The sequence below is a fragment of the Pantherophis guttatus genome, chromosome 1 (assembly GCF_059756535.1).
Source record: "Pantherophis guttatus breed Tessera chromosome 1, ASM5975653v1, whole genome shotgun sequence".
NCBI classification, from domain to species: Eukaryota; Metazoa; Chordata; class Lepidosauria; order Squamata; family Colubridae; genus Pantherophis; species Pantherophis guttatus.
Window position 1 is genome coordinate 64,952,388 of NC_142063.1, and position 23,311 is coordinate 64,975,698.

At 36.1% G+C, this 23,311-nt stretch overlaps 1 long non-coding RNA gene across 2 annotated transcripts in view; it reads left to right on the forward strand.

The window, feature by feature from the left end:
- Window positions 1-21,870, forward strand: part of LOC132710610 (uncharacterized) — a 35,465-nt gene extending 13,595 nt beyond the window's left edge. For both annotated transcript variants that reach the window (XR_009621288.2, XR_015733579.1), the window contains exons 2-3: window positions 18,369-18,513; window positions 20,225-21,870. This is a non-coding gene — a long non-coding RNA (uncharacterized LOC132710610). The remainder of the gene's footprint in view (window positions 1-18,368; window positions 18,514-20,224) is intronic.
- Window positions 21,871-23,311: the final 1,441 nt, after the last annotated feature.

A 23,311-nucleotide genomic window follows, 5' to 3' on the forward strand; every position in this document is an offset into this window, starting at 1 on the left:
GACTCCACACTTCAGTGAAAACTTGAAAACTATGTAAAACAAAGATTACGGAAAATATTGGGCTTCACTTCTAAGAATCAAAGGCTGGCTTGGTGTACTGATGAGCCACTGAAACAGGGGTAAAATTCAGCAGGTTCTGACAGGTTCTGGAGAACCGGTAGCGGAAATTTTGAGTAGTTCAGAGAACCAGCAAATACCACCTCTGGCTAGCCCCAGAGTGGGGTGGGAATGGAGATTTTTCAATATCCTTCCCCTAGGAATGCTGATGATCAAACAGTTCTTTGTGAAACAGCCAGATTTTTATCTGCTTTTGGAAAGCCTTGCAACTGGAGGTTATTTGTGTCTCAGGGAGTTGGTTCTCAGGGGTTCTCAGGGGGAGGGAATGGGGATTTTGCAGTATCCTTCCCCTGGAGTGGGGTGGGAATGGAGATTTTGCAGTATCCTTCTCCTGGAGTGGGATGGAAATGGAGATTTTGCAGTATCCTTTCCCTGCCACTGCCACCAAGTCATGCCCACCAAGTCACAACACACCACGCCCACCAAGCCACACCCACAGAACCGGTATTAAAACAATTTGAATTTCACCACTGCACTGGAGCTAGTATTTTACATACACTAGGAAAGAACAAAATCCGCTATAGTATAACCTATACCAGTTATGAACAGATTAGCAATAAAACCAATGTTCTTCCAGGGCAGTGTCTTGCACTGAAAGGAAAGCTGGAGCTGAAAACATCTTGCTGGCAAATCTGCCATGTTGGCAATCCAGGTACCAGTTGGGACCCAGTCCATTCTCTACGATTCAGAGGCAAAAGGCTCAAGCCAGGGTGAATACCAGATGATTTTATTGAATAAATGTTGACTTAACAGATAATAACACTAGGACAACACAGACTACTTCATAGTGCTTTACAACCCTCTCTAAATGGTTTACAAAGTCAGCATATTGCTCCCAACAATCTGGGTCCTCATTTTACAGACCTTGGAAAGATGGAAGGCTGAGTCAACCTTGACCCGGTCAGGATCAAACTCCTGGCAGTGGGCAGAGTTAGCCTGCAATACTGCATTCTAACCACTGCATCATAGTAATTTTCATCTGTTCACTATGACCAGGAATTCCAAATACAGCAGCAGCAGCAGCAGCAGTGATGATGATGGTAGTGACTCTGAAACCAGTAGTTGCATAATATTCTTCCAGATCTTTGTGTCTATGTTGACTTGAAATTGTCAGGGACTTCTGTCAAGTTTTTATACTTTCCTTGTAAACAGTAACACTTAAAATAGCTTGGTAACACATCTTACAACTTTAGCCAGAAGAATCTCTGCCAAGAATATTTTTAGGGGAGGTAGAATCTCTAGCCAACATCATCTATGGATGGTGTGATGACATATTTGGTCATTACTTTGGGAGGTAACTCCCACTCCCCTTTTTTGAGAAATCATTTGTTTTCAATCTCCCATCACTCTCCAAATAAAATCGAAAGTCAATGTACAATATCCAATGTTATTCATTCCATTGAAAAGATTTCCTCAGAAAGGAGAGTTACATATTTCAAAATGGGTAAGTTTAATTTAATCATCGTCGTACAAATGTTCTTCATTTTACAACCCGAGTTACTTTCAAATGTATTCCTTAATATCCAAGAAGTTATCAATCAGTCAATACTTTCAACTAAAGGAACAAGGATGCAATTTTTCATAAATTATAAGCATATTTGAAAAATGAATGGTCAGACAGAATTGATGTTTATTTAATATTAAGCTTTATAATTATAGAATGTAAAGAAATCTTATGCATCTGGAAATGATAGACCTGACACAAATAATACATACCTTTATGTCTTCTTCTTTTTTTAGGACATTTGCCTTCCGAGAACACATATAATTTCTTTTCAGATTTTATTAGATAATAAGAGACAAAAAAAAAAAGTTCTATTCCAAATAATCAGACTTCTTATTACAAGGCTTATTTAATATATCAATTTATAAATGAGAATATCAAAGCTGGTGATTTAAATTTCCACTGATTTTTGAAGGGAAACAAAAGGAAATAGATATGAAGTCTTTGATAGGTCAAGTGATGTTAAAAACCTACATTGGAACCCAATCTCAGAATGGAAGTGTTGACATTTTTTCTCTTTCTCTATTCTTTTATTTCTTTAACATTTCCATTACAAGAAATTTCATTTTGTTAAAGCTTTGTTGCTCTGTCCATCAACAAACCTAGGGAAAAGCAATTTGTTTTAAGCAAGATATACATCATGATAAATCTTAAAAACAAATGTAAATATAAACATTCCTCAGAGTTTAAAACAGACGAATCAGAAACAATTTAATGTTACCTTGAAGTAAACAGATCATCTACCTGAGCATGGAACATGTGCAAAATTGTCAAAATTGATTATGAATATACATCTTCATTGTTCAGACTAATGGACTTTAGTGATGCCATATGGAGGACATAAGAACAATGTACATAAGAACCTCATTGAGGACGGAAGTATAACCTGATTTTCATGCTCAGTTTGATAACTTTGATGTGGCACTCAATGATTTTCCACAAAAATGCATAAGATAGAATCAGCTTTGGAATATGATATGCTATGTTCTATGATGAAAGTTTTAAGCCCGCTTTATAACCAGGAAACAACACCAACATCCATATATGAGTATTAAGCTCTATTGTTGCTCCAGAACTAATACAAGAATAATAAATCAATTAAGGACCAATGAAGAACTAAAGACAGAGACAATCACTCATAGTTTAAATAAAATATTTTATACACTGTGGTTACAAATGCTATTAAAGTCTGTATATAAATGCTAAAATGAGATACAGACTCAGCAATTGCATAAACTACATTCCATAACATTATTTGTTGATGCAGATACATTTATCTTCTCTGTATATTTTTATGTCTTTGTTCAGAAGCTGCAGCTTCTGTTATACCTAATTGCTTTCACTTGCAGCTTGAAAGAGTGCTAGTTTTTAATATTCAGTAGAAGTATGAAGGAACTGTACTTAAATATAACTAAAATGCTTGCAAAAGTATTAGTGTTCAGCTTGTCTTTAAACATCTACTAAATATAAGACAAGTGTATTATTTAAAAATAAAGGACTGGCTACTTAAATCCATGAAGGCCAACAATTTTATGAGTATATTCCAATAGCCATTTGTTGGATGAGCTGTTTACAATCCCGTGAATATCATTATTCTGTGTATTATGCATCAAATTTCATGCATGGAGTAAATGTGGTGGTTGTTATTTTTTTTCTTACAATATTAGCATCAGTTGGAGGTTTCCAGTGCTAAATTTTATGTGCATTCACATATTCAAATGTGCATGTGGTATTCATAACACTCATCTATACTCAAGAAGAAAAATAGATAAACTTTCTCACAAACTTTTCTAATACAGTATATCAAGGAACTGACAGTATTGTAGAACATACGTGCATAAGTTAGTCTTAACTAAATGGAAAATAGTTCATTTTATGTTCTATCAAGCTTCCGATAAAATACATTTTGCTAAGCTTTAAATTACAGTTAACCTCTTACGATTATTTCAATCTCATGTGTCATTGCTACTGTTGTGGCCCCGCCCTCTGAGCCTATCTCATCGGAGGAAGAAAGCTCCAAACATGAGGAAGAGGAGTCAGCCAGGCCTCCCTCTCCAGGCCCCTCCCCTCTGGCACTGTCTCAGGTGCCGGCCGAGGGAGAGGAGATTAGCCAGGAGTCAGGTGTCTTGGATGAGAGCAAAGGAGAGCCGTCATTCCTGGATGCACGCCAACGAAGGCGTGATAAACGGTTGCAGCAGTTAAGGAGGTGTGCTAGGGATTAGAACTGAGTCACTGGACCACACCCCAGAGACTCTATAAGAGAGGGTGGTGGCTGGTAAAACCCCGTGACGAACAAAAACGAACTTTGGCTAGTCACTTGAACAACGTCTGAAGCTGCCAAAAGGGATATTGTTTTTGCTGGACTATTTGCAATGCGTATGTAATTTTCTGTTATCTGTTGCAGTAAAAGCTCTTGGCAGACGGTGATTATATTGCTGCCAAGTTTGAGATAACGACCTGTGTGCATGCCAAGTACTTTCTTAACCCTCGGCTGGCTGTGTTTGTGTGTGTGTGTGTGGACGGGGACAGATCATCTACTATAATGGAGATGCCAGTTGCCATGTTGCGCAAACATGAATATCTGCAGTTCTTATGCCAATTCCCCGATGTACTGATATTGGCCTTTACATAGCTATTATCTACACAATAGGCAAACAAACTGCACACACACACTCATACACAATGACCTTCCAACTCTGGAGATCCTGTGTCCTTGCTTATTATGTACGATCACAACCAGTGGTGGGTTGCTACTGGTTTACCCCTGATCAGGTGAACCGGTAGTGGCGGCAGTGGGAGGCTCCACCCACCCGGCCGGACACTTCTGCACATGCACAGAAGCATCACTTGTGTGCGCATGCCCACAAGTGAACCAGTAGCAATGAGCTTTGAAACCCACCCCTGATCACAACAAATTGGTCCAAGCAACAGATTGCTATAAAGCAATGATTTCTGCGCTCCCAGATTATTTTCCTTTGTGAATTCCTGCTCCCACTTTTATTTGCTTTCTGATAGTTCCCAGGCTATCCTGCCAAGCTATAACTTATAGCTAACAGATTTCAAAATTTTAAGATGCTCTATCACCCTTCTTATTACACGCTGAACAACGAGAGCCAACTTTAACTGTAGCCATGGTCCATTCCAATAATCCAATTTCACTTTGGTAATTTTATTTCAGATATATGATGTAAATGAGAAAAAGTTTGATATTGCTATTTGCTAAACAATTAGTAATGACTTGTAGTAGGTCTGCAGACATCCATTTTACTGACATTTGTTATCTGCAGCTTCTTCAACATTTTGACCCTGTCAGTACACTCTGATATGCATTTGGAAGTCCTAGTCTTGAGATTGATATAGTTGAAATATTTCTCAGTAAATAAGATCAGTTTGTTTCAAGGCAGCCAGTTAAAAATAAATGTAATTGGAGTAAAATTGCAGAATTAATGTATAGCACCAACAATCAATATAGTGGCAATTTCTTCAGTGCTGGTGTAGTTTATTCCTAATTTTCTGCCAAATTATAATTAATCTCATCAATTACATAAAGGAATTTAATGGCCGAGCGTCAGCTTGGTGTAGTGGTTAAGGCATCAGGCTAGAAACTGGGAAACCACGAGTTCAAATCCCACCTGAAGCACAAAGCCAGCTTGGTGACCTTGGGCCAGGCACTCTCTTTCAGCTCCAGGAAAAAGGCAATGACAAATTCCTTCTGAAAAACCTTGCCAAGAAAACTACAGCAACTGGTCCATTCAGTCTATCAAGACTGACTCAATAAAAATAAAAATTAAGATTTCTACCTAAATCATGAAATCATAACTTAATCTGTTATCTTGGGAAATACTACATTGTATTGATGAATACCCTTGGAACTTCCTTGGATGAGTGTTATTAATACTTATTGCTGGTGACATTATGGCCTGTCACAGGATATTTTCCAAATGCAATATATTCTCAGTTGGCAGTCTTCTAGTTTAAGTTTCAAATAGATAACCAGAAGTATCCAGCAGTTATTTTACATCTATCATTCTATGGGGACCTTCCTGGCATTCTTAGATCTACTTACAATTATATTGACTGTGGCACCTGGACATTATTAGGTTTGACAATTAATTCTAGGTAGGCTCAGAAGATGTTATTCTGATTTAAAGCAGGGAGGTAAATATCATTTGTCTGTGGATGATTCAAGGATGGATTGTAAACAGCCACCTGAGGGAAGAGCAAAGCCATCACAGGAGCAAAGACCAAGCCAAGATGAAGAAATGTGAGGATCAAGAAGGAAGAATTTAGGACCAAAAAACCTCCAAACAAACTCCAAGCTAAATTAGAGAGCAAACAAAGAGACAGGTCTGAAAAGCAAGCATGAAATCTGGACTAAGAATAATAAAGTATATAGATTTATAATCAGTGTCTAGAACAACTGAATTATTCAAGCAGACTAGCTGGAGTGGAAAGCCCTCTTAAGATTTGTCTGAGCAGATAGAATCCGTTCACAATCTGCGCACTGTGAGGGGTAGCTGGCCATAGAGTTCTTCCCAGTGGGCAAGTAAGGGTAGAAAATCCAGCTGAGAATCCAATAAAGAGTTCTACAAAGTTTGCTAAATTCAAAAATAAAAAGGGTAAACAAAATTATACCAGTGAGACTGCAGGAGAGGTAGAGTTCACAAAATCCCCTAAGCAGCAAAACAAATTGGTCTGAGCTTCTAGACTAGAGCATCAAAACCCTACCACGGAACATTGTTATTATAATTCTTATCCATATGCCCCGAAGGAGGAGGAGGAAAGGGAAAAAGATTCTGGCCAGTTGCTAGACAATATGCATTCAGGCCCGTTAATTAGTTTTGCATTTCAGTGAACCCTTCCTATTACAACTTTACTCTTTAAGAACACATTCATCATTATTTGCACCCCTAGGCTATGATTCTTTGCATCACTCTTCCAGCAACAACTTCCACTCTTTCATTTTTTTTCCCCTTTGTCCACTTAGGATTCTTCTGCTTTTTTTTAAAAGGACATGATCAAGAATATCAAATAATTTTGCTTGAAGTATGGTGCTCCAAGGATGTCTTTTCTTTTTCTTTTTCTTTTTATCTTTCTTTCTTTCTTTTTTTTTCATTGCTGGCCATTATTGTAGACAGTGTAAAAGAATGAACCAATGTTCACAGTTCAGAGAAGTGTTTTCTTAAACCTTTTCAGCTTCTGCAGCAGAATATCTTTAACAGAAATGGATTTTATAGCTGAGAGGCCTCACTTTGCTTTAATGCTGCATCTTTTTCTTCAGGAAAAAATGGAGAGCACTTAGTTTTCTAAAGTGATTTTTCTGTTCTTTTTGGGTCAAACTCACTTTTTGTGAAAGTACTATTTTTAAGTCATAATGATTTCCACTCAAAATGACACCAATCCAGAATCTAGTTGTAATCCGCCTATGATGAAATATTTGTTCCCCTTTTTAAAAAAATGAAACATGATGAACTAATCTCCCAAATATTTGAAAAAGTATGTTTATAAATAAATATTCTGTGTAAAGTAGAAAATTATCCTAATATTTAAAATACAAGCCCCAGAGTTTTACATATATTGTGCCTAAATTGAATACATTAAATCAAATTAAAATTTTATATTAAAGGATGACAAGTGCAGTTACACTTCCCTGCATAAGCTTGATAATTAGGAAGCAGAGAAGTACTTATTTTAATATTTCTACTAATAAATTCTGCTTCCTGTGTCTTTCACCTTTTTTGTTACCCATCACTGGAATACCCCATTTGTGTCTATGCATGTATGGGTGTGTGTTTTAAAAAAATAGACTAACAGGAATCATACGCTGTACAACGCAAATGTTACTCCAGCGATCTGCATCAGGGCAGTTTTTAACTTCATTAAATTGCTGTCATATGGTGTCTGCTGACATGGCTCAGACTTTAGAGAGTTTTACCCATCAGGTATTCTCTAAGATTGTTAACAAGAACAGCAACTCTCATTAGGGGTTCCCCAAAAGCAGCTAATTAAGGGACAAAGGTTGCTCAGATTGTGACAATTACACCTGTAGGTCTCTGTAGAAATACCAAAATTGCACACCAGCATATGTTTGGTTGCTTAGAACAAGAAATAAAGACCCAGTCCATTAAAAGAGAGGGAGGGGGAGAGAGAGAAAGAGAGAGAGAGGGGCAGAAAGCTGTCAACCATTTGAAAAGCTTTAGGAAAATGATCATCCAATTAGTGGCTATGATCAAATCAGGCATGAACTCTCTCTGGATGGCTCCATAATTTTCCTTCTTGCATGGTGTAATTTCATATAGCTCAAATGAACTCATGAGAGGTAATTCAGTCCCAAACAGTTTTCTCATCACTGCTAATTATACTAATACATTGAAATGCCTCCTACAAAATGCATGAGCCCTTTAAGCCACCTCATTAATGTGATATAATTTTTGCCAGAATATATATATCAAACCTATTATCACCACAGGTTTTCTTTATCATTTTTTTTTCAAAATGTCTATCAAACCGCCTGAAAAAAAGTAGACTTCTTGGGTCTGCCTTTCTCTTAATTATCCTTTTCTTTGAAGTGCAGTTGTCTACTGTTGCATTAAAAAAAAAAAAGCAAGAGTGTTGGCAATAGGAAGTACAGACAAGGGGTATCCGATGCCTTTTCCCCCTCGGTACTTGATTCCTCGTTTTTTTCCCCCAGTTGTAGCTGATTCTTTAAATGGCAAATGGTGCATGCAGTAATGTGCAAAAATGAGTTATACAAACTGAAAGCAGGGGTGTAAAAAGAAGCATCATCTGAGACTAAAATAAAGACAGATTTTATGGTATTTATGTCAGTTAATTTAACTGCTGGTAGGGGCCTTTGTTGAAACATGAGTTAGTTCCAGTGTTTAACCTTGCAGCTTTAATTTATGCTTGATGGCATGAGTACTTCATCACTCTCTCCTTGGAAAAGACAGTTATCTCATTAGCTGGAATTTAATGAAATGCAAGGATACACTTCTTAATTTCCAAGATTACTATAACACAAATCAGGTGTAAATCTTGGTCTGACTCTATTCTCCTTTTGTCTGTAAAAATTTTTTTTTGAAGAGTACTATCAGAGAATCCTTTGGTGGGATGAATGTTCATGCAGGTTCTGCAGAACCTGACAAAACTTTGCACCCAATGGCTGTGATGACAATATTTTATTTTATTCATTGAATTTGTATACCGCCCTACTCCTGAAGGACTCAGGGTGGTGAACAGCCAAAAGATAAAATACATATAATACAAATGTTAAAAAACCATTAAAATACAATTAAATAAATTGGCCCAGAGAACAAAATTTAAAACACCCCACATTTACAAGACAAATTTAAAATTAAAAAAAATTAAAAACAGTTTAAAAGAAAGGTTAGGCCAGGCCGGCCTGCTGGAACAGGAATGTTTTGAGGGCATGGCGGAGAGCGCGCAGATCCGGGATCCTCCGTATCTCCGGGGGGAGCTCGTTCCAGATGGCGGGTGCCCCCACAGAGAAGGCTCCATTAAATGGAGATAAAGATCTCCATTAAATGCATGCACTTTTAGAATGAATGAATAATCCTATGAATATTGGGGATAAAAATGTTGATTATATGGGGCAGGTGGGTAAAGCAATATATATTTTGCCTTGCATATTTCCAGTTCTGCAATAGCAATGGACATCTGGGGGATTTAGGATTATTTAATCTCAGATCATAAGTGTCTAACAATGAAAGATAAAATTAAAAAATGACCAAGATAAATAATAAGCATAGTATAGGAAAAGATCAGGCAGAGTTGGGGCGGAGTTAAGTGTGTCATCATCTTAGAGACATTACATTACCAGAAACGGTCTGAGTCCAACCCTTGAATTCCATTCACAATTATCTGGCACCATTTAGTACTGAAATTTTAGTTGACTATATTCTTTTGTGTATATATATATATATATATATATATGCTTGAACAATAAATCTTCTGAACTGCAATTTAGTCCTGATTCTTCTGCCAGAAATTTAGATTCAATAACAAGAGATCTCCTCCATGATCTAAAAGTTAAGAGGGTGGCCGCAACTCACCTTTTTTTATACATGTTGCTACTTATGACTTTTTTGACCCTCTCTCTGCAGATGCCCCCTGGTCTTCTCACTCACTCTGTATAATTTTCATATTTCAAGAGGCAGTTTGCATCTTCCATAAGTTGACATCAGACACTTAACATATTTGCATGATTATGTTCTATATAGAGAATGACACTTCACAAGAAAATTCTGACCAAGTAGTTCTTGACTATTTTGTTCATTGAAGGGTCTCCTATACTGTTTCATGGATTTCTTCTTCATACCTTCTAGTGAAGGTTCATGACCGAAGGAAATGGTACGGGAGCATCCTCATAACACTCCAAAACTACTGACCATATGGGCCTAAACCTGTTCATCAAGATTTTTAGATTCATAATACACAAAGGCCAAGCTACTTGCATCAACAGATGTCTCATTGGGTTACATCTACAACCATGAAGCATTTTAGATTGAATTATAAAAGAATTAATGAGTAAATAATACATAGAGATTAAATATAAATTTTTAACATAAATTGGAATATTTTTAAAAAAATATTCAACATATTTCTGAATAAAGGAAAGCCATATATGGAAATGGATTTCTGCAGGAAGACAGTGTGTACAAGAACAATGAGGGCATCAGGATGTGACAAATCTGTGTGCCTACTCTGTATGGTTGTTAATAACCAATACTTAGGTCAATACTGTCTGGTCATAGATATACACTCCCATGTTTTGCAATTTCTTCCAGGCGCCATTGTTTTTAAGTGGGTAGAAATTGTTTGCAGAAATCTACTGAGATATTTTAAATAATAGAAGAACATATGAATCAAACCTACCCAGATCAGATCGCTAATCCATATAGAATATTATTTGTTCAGACCTCCAGGATCCTTGACTAAGAAAACTCACTGACCATTGATGTTCTACTGGTGACATTTTTCCACATTGAAGGCATGTTTATTTATTTGTTTGTTTGCTTGTATCTCATCTTTATTATTTTTACAAATAATTCAAGGCAGTAAGCACATCCAACACACACATATCCAACACGCCTTCCTCCTCTTAATTCCCCCACAGCAGCAACCCCCAACCATGGGCTGGGCTGAGAAAGTGAGTGGCTCAAAGCCACCCCAGCTGGCTTTCATCGCTAAAATGAGACTTGAACTCATGGTCTCCCACTTTATAGCCTGGTGCCTTAATCACTAGACCAAACTTTAAATGCTGCAGTTTGAATTTGGGTCAATTGGACTCATTTTTTTTTCAACTTATTTCCTTTTAGAGTTAAAGGGAAAGTTTTGTTTTATTTTTTAAAAATCCCACACTTCCCACTTTGGCTAAAACAAACTTTAGCTATACTGTACGGATTATTCTGCACTGAACTGATAACCTTCCTCCACTAAGATTAACCTTTGTAGTATCATAGAGCTGTTGCTAAAGTATAAAATGGAAAATTTGCCAGAATATACAAGTAAAAGCTGTCACCTGTTATTTTATATAGATAAGCATGCTGAGTAACTTTCTGAAAAGCATAACTTGGTAGGAATGTAGATATTTCATATACCAAAGGCTAATACTTTGCTAAAAATTATACTATATGAATTGCAATGTTTGTTAATTGCAGCCATAGGAGTAACTGTATGGAAACACTTCACTATGGAAACAGCGAACAATAAATTGTGATTTTCAATGCAAGTTTTTGAAGAATTTGTTAGGGTGATTTTTTAAAGTATTTATTTATTATTTTATTTATTTTGTCGCATTTCTATGCCGCCCAGCTCCCAAGGGAGTTACTCTGAGAATAAAACAATGCAACAATATCCCATACAAAAGTTAAAAGAAGACATTAAAACATTAAAACGTTAAAACACATACACTCCAATTTGTGGCCATGTCTCCCAGGATCACTATAACGAGATCAACGGTCCCAGGCCTGCCAGAAGAGCTAGGTCTTCACCGCTTTGCGGAAGGCCAATAGGGTGGGGCGGTCCGGACTTCAGGAGCTAATTAGTTCCAGAGAGCCGGGGCAGCCACAGAGAAGGCCCTCCCCCGCGGGCCTGCCAGCCGACATTGTTTAGCTGATGGGACCCGGAGGAGACTGACTCTGTGGGATCTTACTGGTCGCTGGGAGCTATGTGGTAGAAGGCAGTCTCGAAGATAACCTGGTCCTGAGCCATGTAGGGCTTTCACAATGAAGCCTGCTTCACATATTGGCTTAGTGTCCTTATTTCCTAGTGCTAGTGATGCAATGTAATAAATTGATTCAATACTTGCTGCTACATTTGTTTCTGCAAAACGTTGGAAAACTGAAGCACACATTTAACTGGATCGGTGGTGTTCAAAAATATAATAATTGCATAGCAGCCAAGTTCTCAAATTTTGAGTTTGACAGGAAGCTATGCAGCAGGTTCAATATAGTTTGTATAAACATGTTCTAAGGTTGGCTTGATTTTTAAAAATATTAATTGCACAGCAGAGAAAAGGAGCTAGGAAACCCAAATGTAAGGGGGGGGGGACCAACTCCAGGAAGGGAGAACAACAGTTTTGGTTTCCAATCAACTATGACACTCTGGTGAGAATTTAGTGCTGAAAATATAATCTATGGGTAACTTACCTTTCCACAAAGGGATGGGGATTTGGTTGACATTTGTAATTACAAATGGAAGAACTGGAATATAAACTGCTCAGGATCCTTTGGAATTAGAAAATGCATACCATATTAAAGTAGGTTTTCCACTGAACTTCTTAAACAAGGAACTAATCCGGATTATATGTGCAACTTTAACTAATTGTTTTTTTAACGGTGAAATATTAAAAGATAAAATACCAATAGAAAATAGTGAGTATGTAGATATGTGTGTTTGTGTATTTGACGTATTTAATTAAACATATTGTGATATATTTCGAGACATATGAACTCAAATATTTGCAAGTTGTAAATTCAAATTTCTTACAGTAATCCCTCAATATAATAGAACACAAATGTGGTGAATTACTAATTTTCTGAATTAGTAATTACAAAATAAACCACATTGTTCAACAATATATATTATATGCCTCCAATCTCATGGTGTATGTGACTCTGAATGGGATACACGTAAAAAATACCATAAAAATCTTTACAAAAAATATACAAAGTTAAAAAGATGGAGAGAATGTTCTCAAATTACCTAAATGTGTACCTGAATGGATGTTGGAAAAATATACCAGAAAAGTATTGGATTAATGGAACACCATATGGCAGGAGTCCCCAGACTGTAGGACATGGCCCATTACCAGGCCATGTCCTGTTGGCCACAGGGCCCTGTGAGTGGCTGGCCAGTATACACGTACACACCCCTCCACTTGCGCTAGCATCACTGCAAGCATCACATTATGCACACACTTACAACCCTGCTCACGTGCGCATGCCCACAAAACCTTTCACATGTGCATGTGAGCTTGGTTATATTTTTACAGTTGTTTCATTACCACTATAGTAATACTGGCTTCCTTTACTATCAGAAAATGAACTTTCCCACACAGTCACCGTTTACATATTCCCATCAATTTTAAGATTCCTGTTTAATTTCCTGGAAGTAACTTTCATTTGGTGGTACCTTGAATAAATATGTTGTAGTGCTGTTTTAACAGTCCAAATAAGAAAGTTAATTATAAATTATCCAGGTTGGTAAAGATTATTAATCATATTTATATCTGACAGCCAAATATGTCAGGCATGCCTGCTTGACAAAAAGTATTAATTTTTGAATACTGAATTACTGCAAAAGTTTTTAAAACTAAATTGAGTTAATATTTATGACATTTTTCTTGGACAGTACCCATCTAATTTCCATGATTCCATTCCCAAGTTGTAATGTAAACAGATGGTGTTGCACACATGCATTTTTTATTTTTTTTTTGCCACTTGGGATTATAGTTTGATGTCTCTAGCCTTGAACCAATTCAAGGCCATGCTACAATGAGGAAGTCTTTGGAAACTCAATAAGCGCATCTTCCAACAAAGGGACATGGAACATTTAACAATGTAATTTGATCCATTCTAATCCATTTCAGTTTGATGTGTCCCAGAGCATGAGCTTTGTAGTATGTGGCGTCCAGTTCCTGTTTTGCTGGCAGTGCTTGAATTCCTGTTCTTCTGACCTAATCTGATTTAATAACATTAAATATTATTTCAGGAAGTATTAGATAATAAAAGCTGTGCATATTAATAGCCAGAAATATACAGAATTCTGTTTAATTTTCTAGCCTGAATAAGAATGTCTGATGTCTTTACATACTTCTAAAACTTCTATTGGCATGACCTTTAACTGGGCAAAATGGTACTTCATAGGGCAACAGTCATACCTCTTACTTACATATTTTATTGATTTTCAATCAAAGGCCAAACCCTTGTAGACAATCTTCCTCATGCAGCCAATGGGTTGAGATTCTGCTCCATGGTTGTCTGATTCAGCAGTAAATGAAGCAGAGAAAGCAACTGTATAAAAAGGTATTTTGACTCATTATGGAATTGTGAATGGTTGCTGACCAATGAATATACTTTCAGTGCACCTTGTTAAATGTATTTGTTTTAAACTAATCACTCCTGAAGCTTGTATGTTTATATCTTTGTAAGTCTAACATTATTTATCCTAAATAATTTTATTTATTGAATGTTATTTGCTATCAAGAGAGGCAGACACAAAGATAATGTTTTAAAAGATGTCTACTGATGTGAGAAGAAATGCAAGCTGTGTAATAGAAGCTCAGTGAGTGAGAGAAATGTAAACGTTCCCTGCATTTTATTTCACATGACAGAATACATTATGGTTCAAATAGTATCTTTTTGAAGGCGCAGATTTCAAGAATCTGCATAATATTCACTTTTATGTATGCCATTTATTTAGGATGAAGCTCTGTGGTTTAATGTCCTGCAGTCCCATTTAGAAAGCCTCTTGTTTATAGTACATCTCTGTGAAAAATAAGACATACAGAGGTACCATAACTTATGTACTTAGTTACAATTAACCATGTCACAATATAGCACCTTCTTGCAAATCTCTAGAAGCAAAGAGTGATGTGATATAGTGATATGGTGTATATAATTGTGAAGGCTTGCTCTTCCCATCAAACAATTAGGTGCTGTTGACACAGAACCTACTTTTCCCACCAATTAGTGCCAACAGCAGGGGACATTTCTAGACTTCTGAAAGCTAACTGTCAGTAGTGTAGCGAAGAATTTAAGACTTTGCAATACGTTCCAAGACATGGTTTGGTTTACTTGAAATTATACTGTGTCTCTTCAGTCCACAAAACATAATTTGTCTCTTCTATAGTTGTGCAATTTAATTCATGTGTGTAGATAAAACATGTGCTTGTGGCAATTGATGTTGATTCCCTATGTGATCTAAATTCTTCTGATTTTTAAACATTTTACTGTTCTCTAAAAGAGAGAGAGAGATGGAGAGAGAGAGCGCGCATGAGAGAGAGAGCACTATCATTTAATGCTCAGAACAATTCATCTGCAAAGCAATCATCAGGAGCCACTTGGCCTTGTGAATAGTCCTCATTAGTTCACCATCTTTCGTGTTGCACAATATTCCTCAAAGCCTCCCTTTAACGCAAATAATTTACCAATATTTCTTCACATGTACCTTCTTTTTGGCTCTAATTGCATCAAGGAGTGTATGAATGTTCAAGAAAAACAGTTCACTCTGGACCTCAGTTAAGGACTTTGATGAAGATTCTTTGTTTTATTCTGGTAGGTTCATCGATAAGAGCAGATGAGATGGTACAACAAAACTTTTTCTGAGAAAAAGGCGAAAGTCTCCACATGGCCAAATGTATACAGTATTCTTGAAAAGCCAGGGGAAAAGGCTCATCCAAATTATTTCCTCCCAATATTTGGTTTCTTGTATTCAGAAGTATTTTGCTTATGTGGGAACAATGTAGGATGAAAAACGAAGAAAATTAAGGTATGGTTGCAGTCAAAATCAAGAGATAAAGAAAGCATAAGGCCATTGAATTGCAATCAATTATTGCATTGGATTGCAGTTTATTTGTACAATTGATTCCTAACCATTCTATCCCTCAGTCCCTTGGTAAGGAAAGTGAAGTGAAATCTTGTTTCAAAAAGAAAATTTGAAAACATTATTTTCAACTGTAGATCACATCATGACCAGCTGTAAGCTGAAGGAATATACCAGTCCAGTATCTGATTTTTTTCATATAAATGATGCTGTGCTTCAAGGGTTAGATGACATTGGTATCTGAATATAGTTCTTTCTAACATTCATATTTTACTGTGAAAAATGTTAAATAAATATTGCAAGCCCATGCTATATGCTAAATAATAATTATTTCAAAATAGGCTTGAAATATATTAATAATGACATGTGACAAACCATTAGTAAGTAGGTAGGAACTGTGCACTTCAGGTTTATCTCTTGATAAGATGGTTTTCATACTATTATTTTTTTAACCATAATGAACAATAAGATTGAATTGTGCATGTACTTTCATAAAACATATTATGTTGGAAATGTACAAACATTCCCCCCCTCAACATTTATTGATTTTTATCAATTGCATGAAAATATTCTCTATAAAGTGTACAGAAATACACAATATTTTTGTATATAGGGCTATATGAACTCTATCTAAACTATGATCTCTTTTAAAACCTGCAATTCTACTTGGATGTGAAGACCTGATTTGGGTAAAATTTACTAATCCCCAATATTATCAACTTCAAATTATATTTAGATACCAAGTTGGTCTCAGGTGATCAAAAGCAATTACCCCAAAAGATGGATCAATGTGTATTGAATATTTTTATTGCATATTTTTAAAATTCTTTTCCATAACCAAAAAGATATCTAGAACAGCTTGTATATAGCCAGTGAAAACATTCAGTTCTTTATGAAGGCTGCTTGAGTAAAATATACAATAAAAAGGGAAAACAAAGGATAGGAAAGAAGAATTGGAGTAAAATTGAACAGGAAATAATTCTGGGATTAAACAATCCTGATGAAACTGAACTTTTAATAAAGTTGAAAGTACGGTGCTTCTTCCCATCACCTTCTGTTGCCGCCTGATAGAATGAATAAACCCAGGAGAGCATTCAAAGTAAACCAAGATATAATATGAAGTGCAGCAAATCTAGATAATTTTATTTTATAAATGGTAGTTCAATCCCCAAAGCTATCAACACCAAGTTAAAGATGCTTGAGCTAATTTCTACCAATAAATTTAAAACAGAACTAATCTCTGTTAGATGATTAGCCCTCTGAGTATTTTTGCAAACTCTAACTTTTGTATTCCTTTTGTTTACATTGATCTCATTCCATGGCGGGGTATACCATTTTAAACTAACATTCGTTTCTAATCATTGGCCATTTAAAAGCAGTTTTGTGCTCATTGCTTTAACATTGTTGGTTAAGCCATGTTTCAAGTTTTTATTACATTCTCTCCCCCCCCCCCAAAAAAAGATTCAGTTCCTCCACATACTTTTTCTTTCTTTCTTTCTTTTTTTAAAAGCCATGGATAGGAAACATTGATTTTGAACAAATTCTCTGATATCTATTGGTTCGTTCATTTATTATATAATCAGATGCAATGGCAAATTTAGGAAAAGAACATTAGCATTCTGGGTGCACTCCTGCATTAAGGATATTGTGATTGGATTATGGAAGATAAAATGTGTGTGTGTGTGTGAAGACAAAGGCCCAAGGCAATTTATGTTCAGGTTTTGCTGCAAGCATGCAGAACTAACTGGGTTTAGATTAAGGCAGTCTAATTAGTGTCATGTCAAACTGGCAGTGATCATAAGACAGGAGAGAGGGGTCATTCTTGTCACCCTTGCGGTCCTTTGCCCTTAAATATAGAGCTGCATAAAGAACAATCTCCATCCTGTTAATGGAAGCAGAATATGTATAATCTGCACATGAAATGAAAAGAAAATGTGTAAGGAAATTTCTTTTTCCCATTTCCTCGTCAGAAGCTGTGAATTTTAGTGAGAATTAAAGGAAGGCTAATTCTGCAGTCATCTTCTGACCTGTCAGGTTAGTTGTCACCTCACGTCTCTCAGCCTGGGTCTTTCACTTCTGCTTGCTGAGTGCAGCCTTTGCCAACTGACAGAAAAATACCGACCATGACAAGAAAAAAAGAACATAATGTCCTTTTCACCCATCACTACTCAAAATTGCTCAATCTTTACTGACATATTATTATACATTGTTTCTCTGGGAGAGAGGGAGAAAAAAAAATAATAAAAAGAAATCCTGGTTTTCTTTTCTATAGGAAGTGTGAAACTTTCAGGAGACCAGCAACTGTTTTCCAGAAAGAAAGCAATAAATAAATAAATAAAACCTGTAATTATTTTAAAGTGCCTATTAATATGCAATAAATTAGCCTTCAGTGTGAAGAAGTTAGAGCCTCTCTGGGTGTCATTATGATGGCACCCGTGAGTGGCACGTTGGCAAAGGGGTTTGTCAGCAATTCCATTAATCCCAAAGTTGCCATGATGAAATGTTATAGTCAACATATTACGGTGTTATTGTTGAAAAAAGACATAAAACAGAAAATCACAATTGTTCCATCACATTAGGAGAGAGCTGTATCTGGTACTATATCGAGATATCAGAGATAAGCAATTTGGAAATATTTATCTTTTGTTTTTTTTAATCACCTTTGTCTTTTTCTTGAAAGGGTCCCAAATGATGAGGAATATTCACACTATTAAACATTCAAAAGTTTGAGATATAAGGAGGAAGAAATGGAAGAGGGCCTCTATCTGTTTTGGAGCCATAACAAAAATGTGTTTAGAAACATTATGAAAACATCATAAGAACAAGTAAGTTTGCAATCCAGATATCTGTGTGAATACATATGGGCTCTGATGCAATACAAAGATTTCACTGAACAACATTGGGGATAGCTTATTTTATGTCCATTTCCAACCAGCCTCTGCATCAGGGAAGCAAATTTTAGATATGCCTGTTTTTCAAGGTACTGACAATAGATCCCTCCTGTTGTGGATGTCATTGCCTCTAGGCAAACATGTATAGGGTTGGGCTGCAAGGTTACACTCTAAACAGGCTTAATTGTAGAGAAGCTCCAATAAAGCTTTACTTCCACCCAAACAAGCATACCACTGTTCAAACTGAAGGGCCTTGGGAGTCAAATCTGAAAACATTCCAAAATAATAAACTATAATTAAGTCATAAATTGCTAACATAAAATTAAATTAAAAGCAACGTTTAACTGCTTTACACCAGTCACAGTTAAACAAAAATAGCTACTGTCCAAAATGTAAATCTTGTGAAAGAAAGGTAGAGAGAAGGCAAGGAAATGTTTTATTTTCAGACTCCTTTGTAGCATCTTCAGCATAAGAACCTTTAAGTTTAATATTTTGATCTGATGCTGCTAGATGTCAATTACTTGTTATTCTGAGTTTTTAATATCAATTGCTTCATCAAAAGATCCTTTATTTGGAGAAAATCCAATTGCCTACTAGGCTAAAATGTTACATTAAAAAAAAACTCCCTCTGTTTTAAAGTAATGGTTTTCTTCATTATCAATAATAACATTTCCTGGAATTCCTTTCCCTCCCCTTTTGAGTGGGGCTTCTGCTATTACATCACATGACACGGCTTTGAAAAAAAAATCTTTCTTATCTCGTATGTGGACCTTAATGCATTATGTAAAACCAAGGAATTTAGATTTTTGGGACTGCATATGCTCAAAATATATTGTAAAGGGATACCTTAGATGCTAACTTGTAGAATCTTGAAGCAGCTGGTTGGTTAATATAATATGATGAAAAATATTTATGTAGCTTGTTTTCTCTTCTGTCAAGCCTAGTATCTTACACATTTTTTTTTCTTCCAATGGCCAGTAGTGGAAGTAGTGACTTCGGTTTGACTTAATATTATGCCACATTGACAGATGAAAACTCCTTCTAAAAATGTCATTTGAGTGCTCTGCTAATTTGCATTTCGCTCGAAAGCTTTTAGTGCTTTGCACATTCACATTATAAACATTTGGGTGAACATTAATACCCCAGCTAAACAAAAATGCTATTCACTTCAACCATTTCTTCCACTACATAAAAACTATAAATGATTCTTCTACAAAAAGAAAAAAAATTGAATGCAACCCGAAAATCAATTATAGTAACTATTTAGAAATGTAAAGGAAAGGCAGTAAAAATGTGACAAAAAATCTTTAATTGTAGGGAAATTGTGCATCCTTTTTTCCCAACATGTGAATAAAATGCATTTCCTTCTTTAACAATCACAGTTACAATAGATCTATGCATCTCACAGGAAAAAATTGACAATTTGATTATGACTTGTACTTTTTGCCGGGGCCATGAAAGTGGTTTATGTTTGAAATGTATCAGCTGGAAGGTACTTATTACTCATAAATGCTGTGCTATTTCACTTTCTGCAAAGTGAGCTGTTAACAGATACAATTTGAACAGAATAGCCAGAGGAAGCCTTTTGATATGCAGAAGAGCTGACCCGCGTGCTGAGCCTTTAATTGGGTTTTTAATTTTCCAGGCCATCTGACAATATCAAACATGATCCCAGTGCTTGAAATGTTGATTGGAGGCTAAGCAGGATCTACTCCAACATGGCATTCAGAACAGAAAGAGGAAAGAACCTAGGCGGAGAGGAAGACATGGAGAGAGTTAAAAGAAGATTTTTTTTTCTAATTTGAAAAGGTTTAATGTTTGTCCTGATACTGTAGTTCTGGTGGTTTGTTTGTTTTTGCCAGTATCTGTTGTAGTGAATGTAACGAATCACATCAAATATGCCCATAAGACTCCTAATCTGAAAATTTAAGACAAATAACTTTACAAAAATGTAACTGCAAACAATGAGAGAAAATTAGAAAACAAAACATTATATTACCATACTCATTTCCTGAGACCTAAGTGCCGTCTATTATTCATACATGATTGAGATTATTTGGGTATATATTTAGGTACGCTAAGCAAAGTATATTGATTGACACTGCTGTGTGCTTTCTTGTGTTACTCTTATCAAATGGTTTCATGATGTGTTTCAGTTATGCGACCTTTTGTCAGAAGCAAGAAGCCAAGAAGAAAAAAACATCATTGAATTAGACTAATACCTCTAAGTAAAAAGCTTGTGTGTTTAGGAAAACTGAAATATCCGCCTGCAGAGTGTTAGCAACTTTATTCGGGCAGCACAAACTGTAGAATGGATTTTCATTGAAAACCAACAATTCCACCAAGTGCTTTCCCACTGAATGGAAAAATAACATCATAACAATAGTCTTGGAGCATACTTATAACTTTGACATGCATCAAGAAAATAACACAATATGAGTTCAGAATCATGCCTTTACAGGTCTCATCACCATTCCCACATCACTAAGCACCATCATTTGGATTTTATTTTATTAATTTATTTTATTTTTCTGTCTGTTGATGTCAGTGAAGCAGATCTTCCTGATCATAACAGTTTGGATTCAATTGCCTGAAAGCAAATATTAGCTTTGATACTGATAAACAATATAATAACTATTATAATAATTGAATATAAAAAGTAACTACTCAGAGTATAAGGGGGAACAGTTATAATGTTTAAAGAGACAAAGCGAAATACAGATAGGTTAAAGATAGGTTGCTATGCTTGCCACTGCAAGATAATAGGCCAAAATATGATGTCAATCTGATTGACTTGATTTCTTTGAGGCCTGGATTGCTCAGAATATGAACCATTTCTAATGAACAGAATACAGGAAGAACATCTATTGGTTACAGGACCGTCTTTTTCTGGAGAGGTTATACTTGCAAAAACTACATTGTACAATCCTGGCAAATGTTTTAACACAACTCTTTATCTCTAACTACATGGGAATCCATGAAAGCATGGCTCATTCTCTTACACACTTAATGAAAGATGATTGTTTATCACAAGTTATTTCGGTAATGTAGATAGGCACGTTTCTATATTACCTGCACCTATTCCTTAAAATGCATGAGTTTTATAATAAAAGGGAGAAAAAAACCATAAGGGAGAAAAAACTGGGGCATTGGAACCAGCAAAATCCTGATTCTATTGTTAAGTTATTTTTTTATGATTTTATTGTGATAGACATTACTTCTGTAGAATGCTAATTTCATCTTTAAAACCATAATGATTTTAATTAATAAAGAAATAATTCTATGGACAAATATCTGGAATAAATCTATAACTTTTACAGAAATTGTATTTTAACCTATTGTTACATAATAAACAGTTTCAGTTCTGTTCATAATTCACATGGCAAATAGAATCTGCTAGCAGACTCTATCTCATATTAAATATGCTGTTTTTATGAGGGACAAATCAATCTTACTATATAAATAAAGATTCAGAGGTGCAGGCTGCTTTGAATTTTCTTCTCATCTTCGGAATGGATTATTTGTTTGTTTCCTAGAACATCATTTTACAAATGAATCCATGATGCATACCATAAATCTAAATAAAGACATCATATTGTTATATGATATAACAATCATATAAAAATAATACAAGAACAATAATTCAAAAAATTATCAAATACAAATTATTTCCTGCTAACAATGTAGGAAAGTAGCTTTGAATATTTGGCATACTTATAAAGTTGGATGGAACTTTATTCCTGGGAAACCCCTAAGATGTTGTGGCCTGCCAGTGACCAGCGGAGCTGGAGGCAGATTCGGACAGTGAGAAAGTTGGGGAGGAACGTGGGCCAGTTCTGAAATCTGGGGAAGGCTCAGATGAGGGCTCTGCGTCAGAGGCAGAGAGGGGGCCAGGGCCATCTGATAGTTATGTGCTGCCTCCGGAGCCTCCGGAATCTGACATCAGCAAGGCAGAAGAACAGTGTGAGCCTGTTCCCAGTGTGCGCATGCGTAGAGCTGCCAGAAGGCAAGAACAATCAAGAAAAAAAAGGGCGATTCAGGAGTAAGGCTTGGAGATGATTGGCCCCTCCCATAAGACATAAAAGAGGAGCAAATGGGCGTGAGCCTTTGCAGGAAGCAATTAGTTCATATAGTCAATTCAAGTTCTGAAAAGTCCATTTGACACTGTGCTCTGTTTGGCCTTGCAAAACTAATTGACAATTAGTCTCTGGCAGCATTTCAAGGGAGATAAAGGTGGGTGCTTATCAACATTACCCTGAAAAACTATGTCAACTTGAGCAGACATCTGTTGGAATCTTCATAGACTGTTCGTGAATCATTACGGGCTGTGAATGACCATAATTCACAGCTGTCTCAATAAAAGAGTTTTTTTGGAACTAAGATTGTGATATATGCTTTCTCCAGAAGCCTAGGTCAGAACATAAGATTTAAATTTGTTGGTTGCTGTTGTTGTTGTTATCCCATCTCACTGTCAAGTGACTTTATCTATGCCTATAACTCAAGTCACTTTTGTAAGCACAAAATTGTTCTCTCTCATTGACATGACAAAGCAGAGGCAGAACCCTTTACTGCTACGGATTGATAGATGCATTCCCCCCCTCCCCCCAATTTGGTCTGTATGTAGTTCATGTCCATAAAAAATTAGCAGTAAAACTAGGTTTTTGTCCCTGACATCAGCCTATATGTCAGGGACAAAAACCTACGAGCACACACTCTTAGTTTGAAATGCACA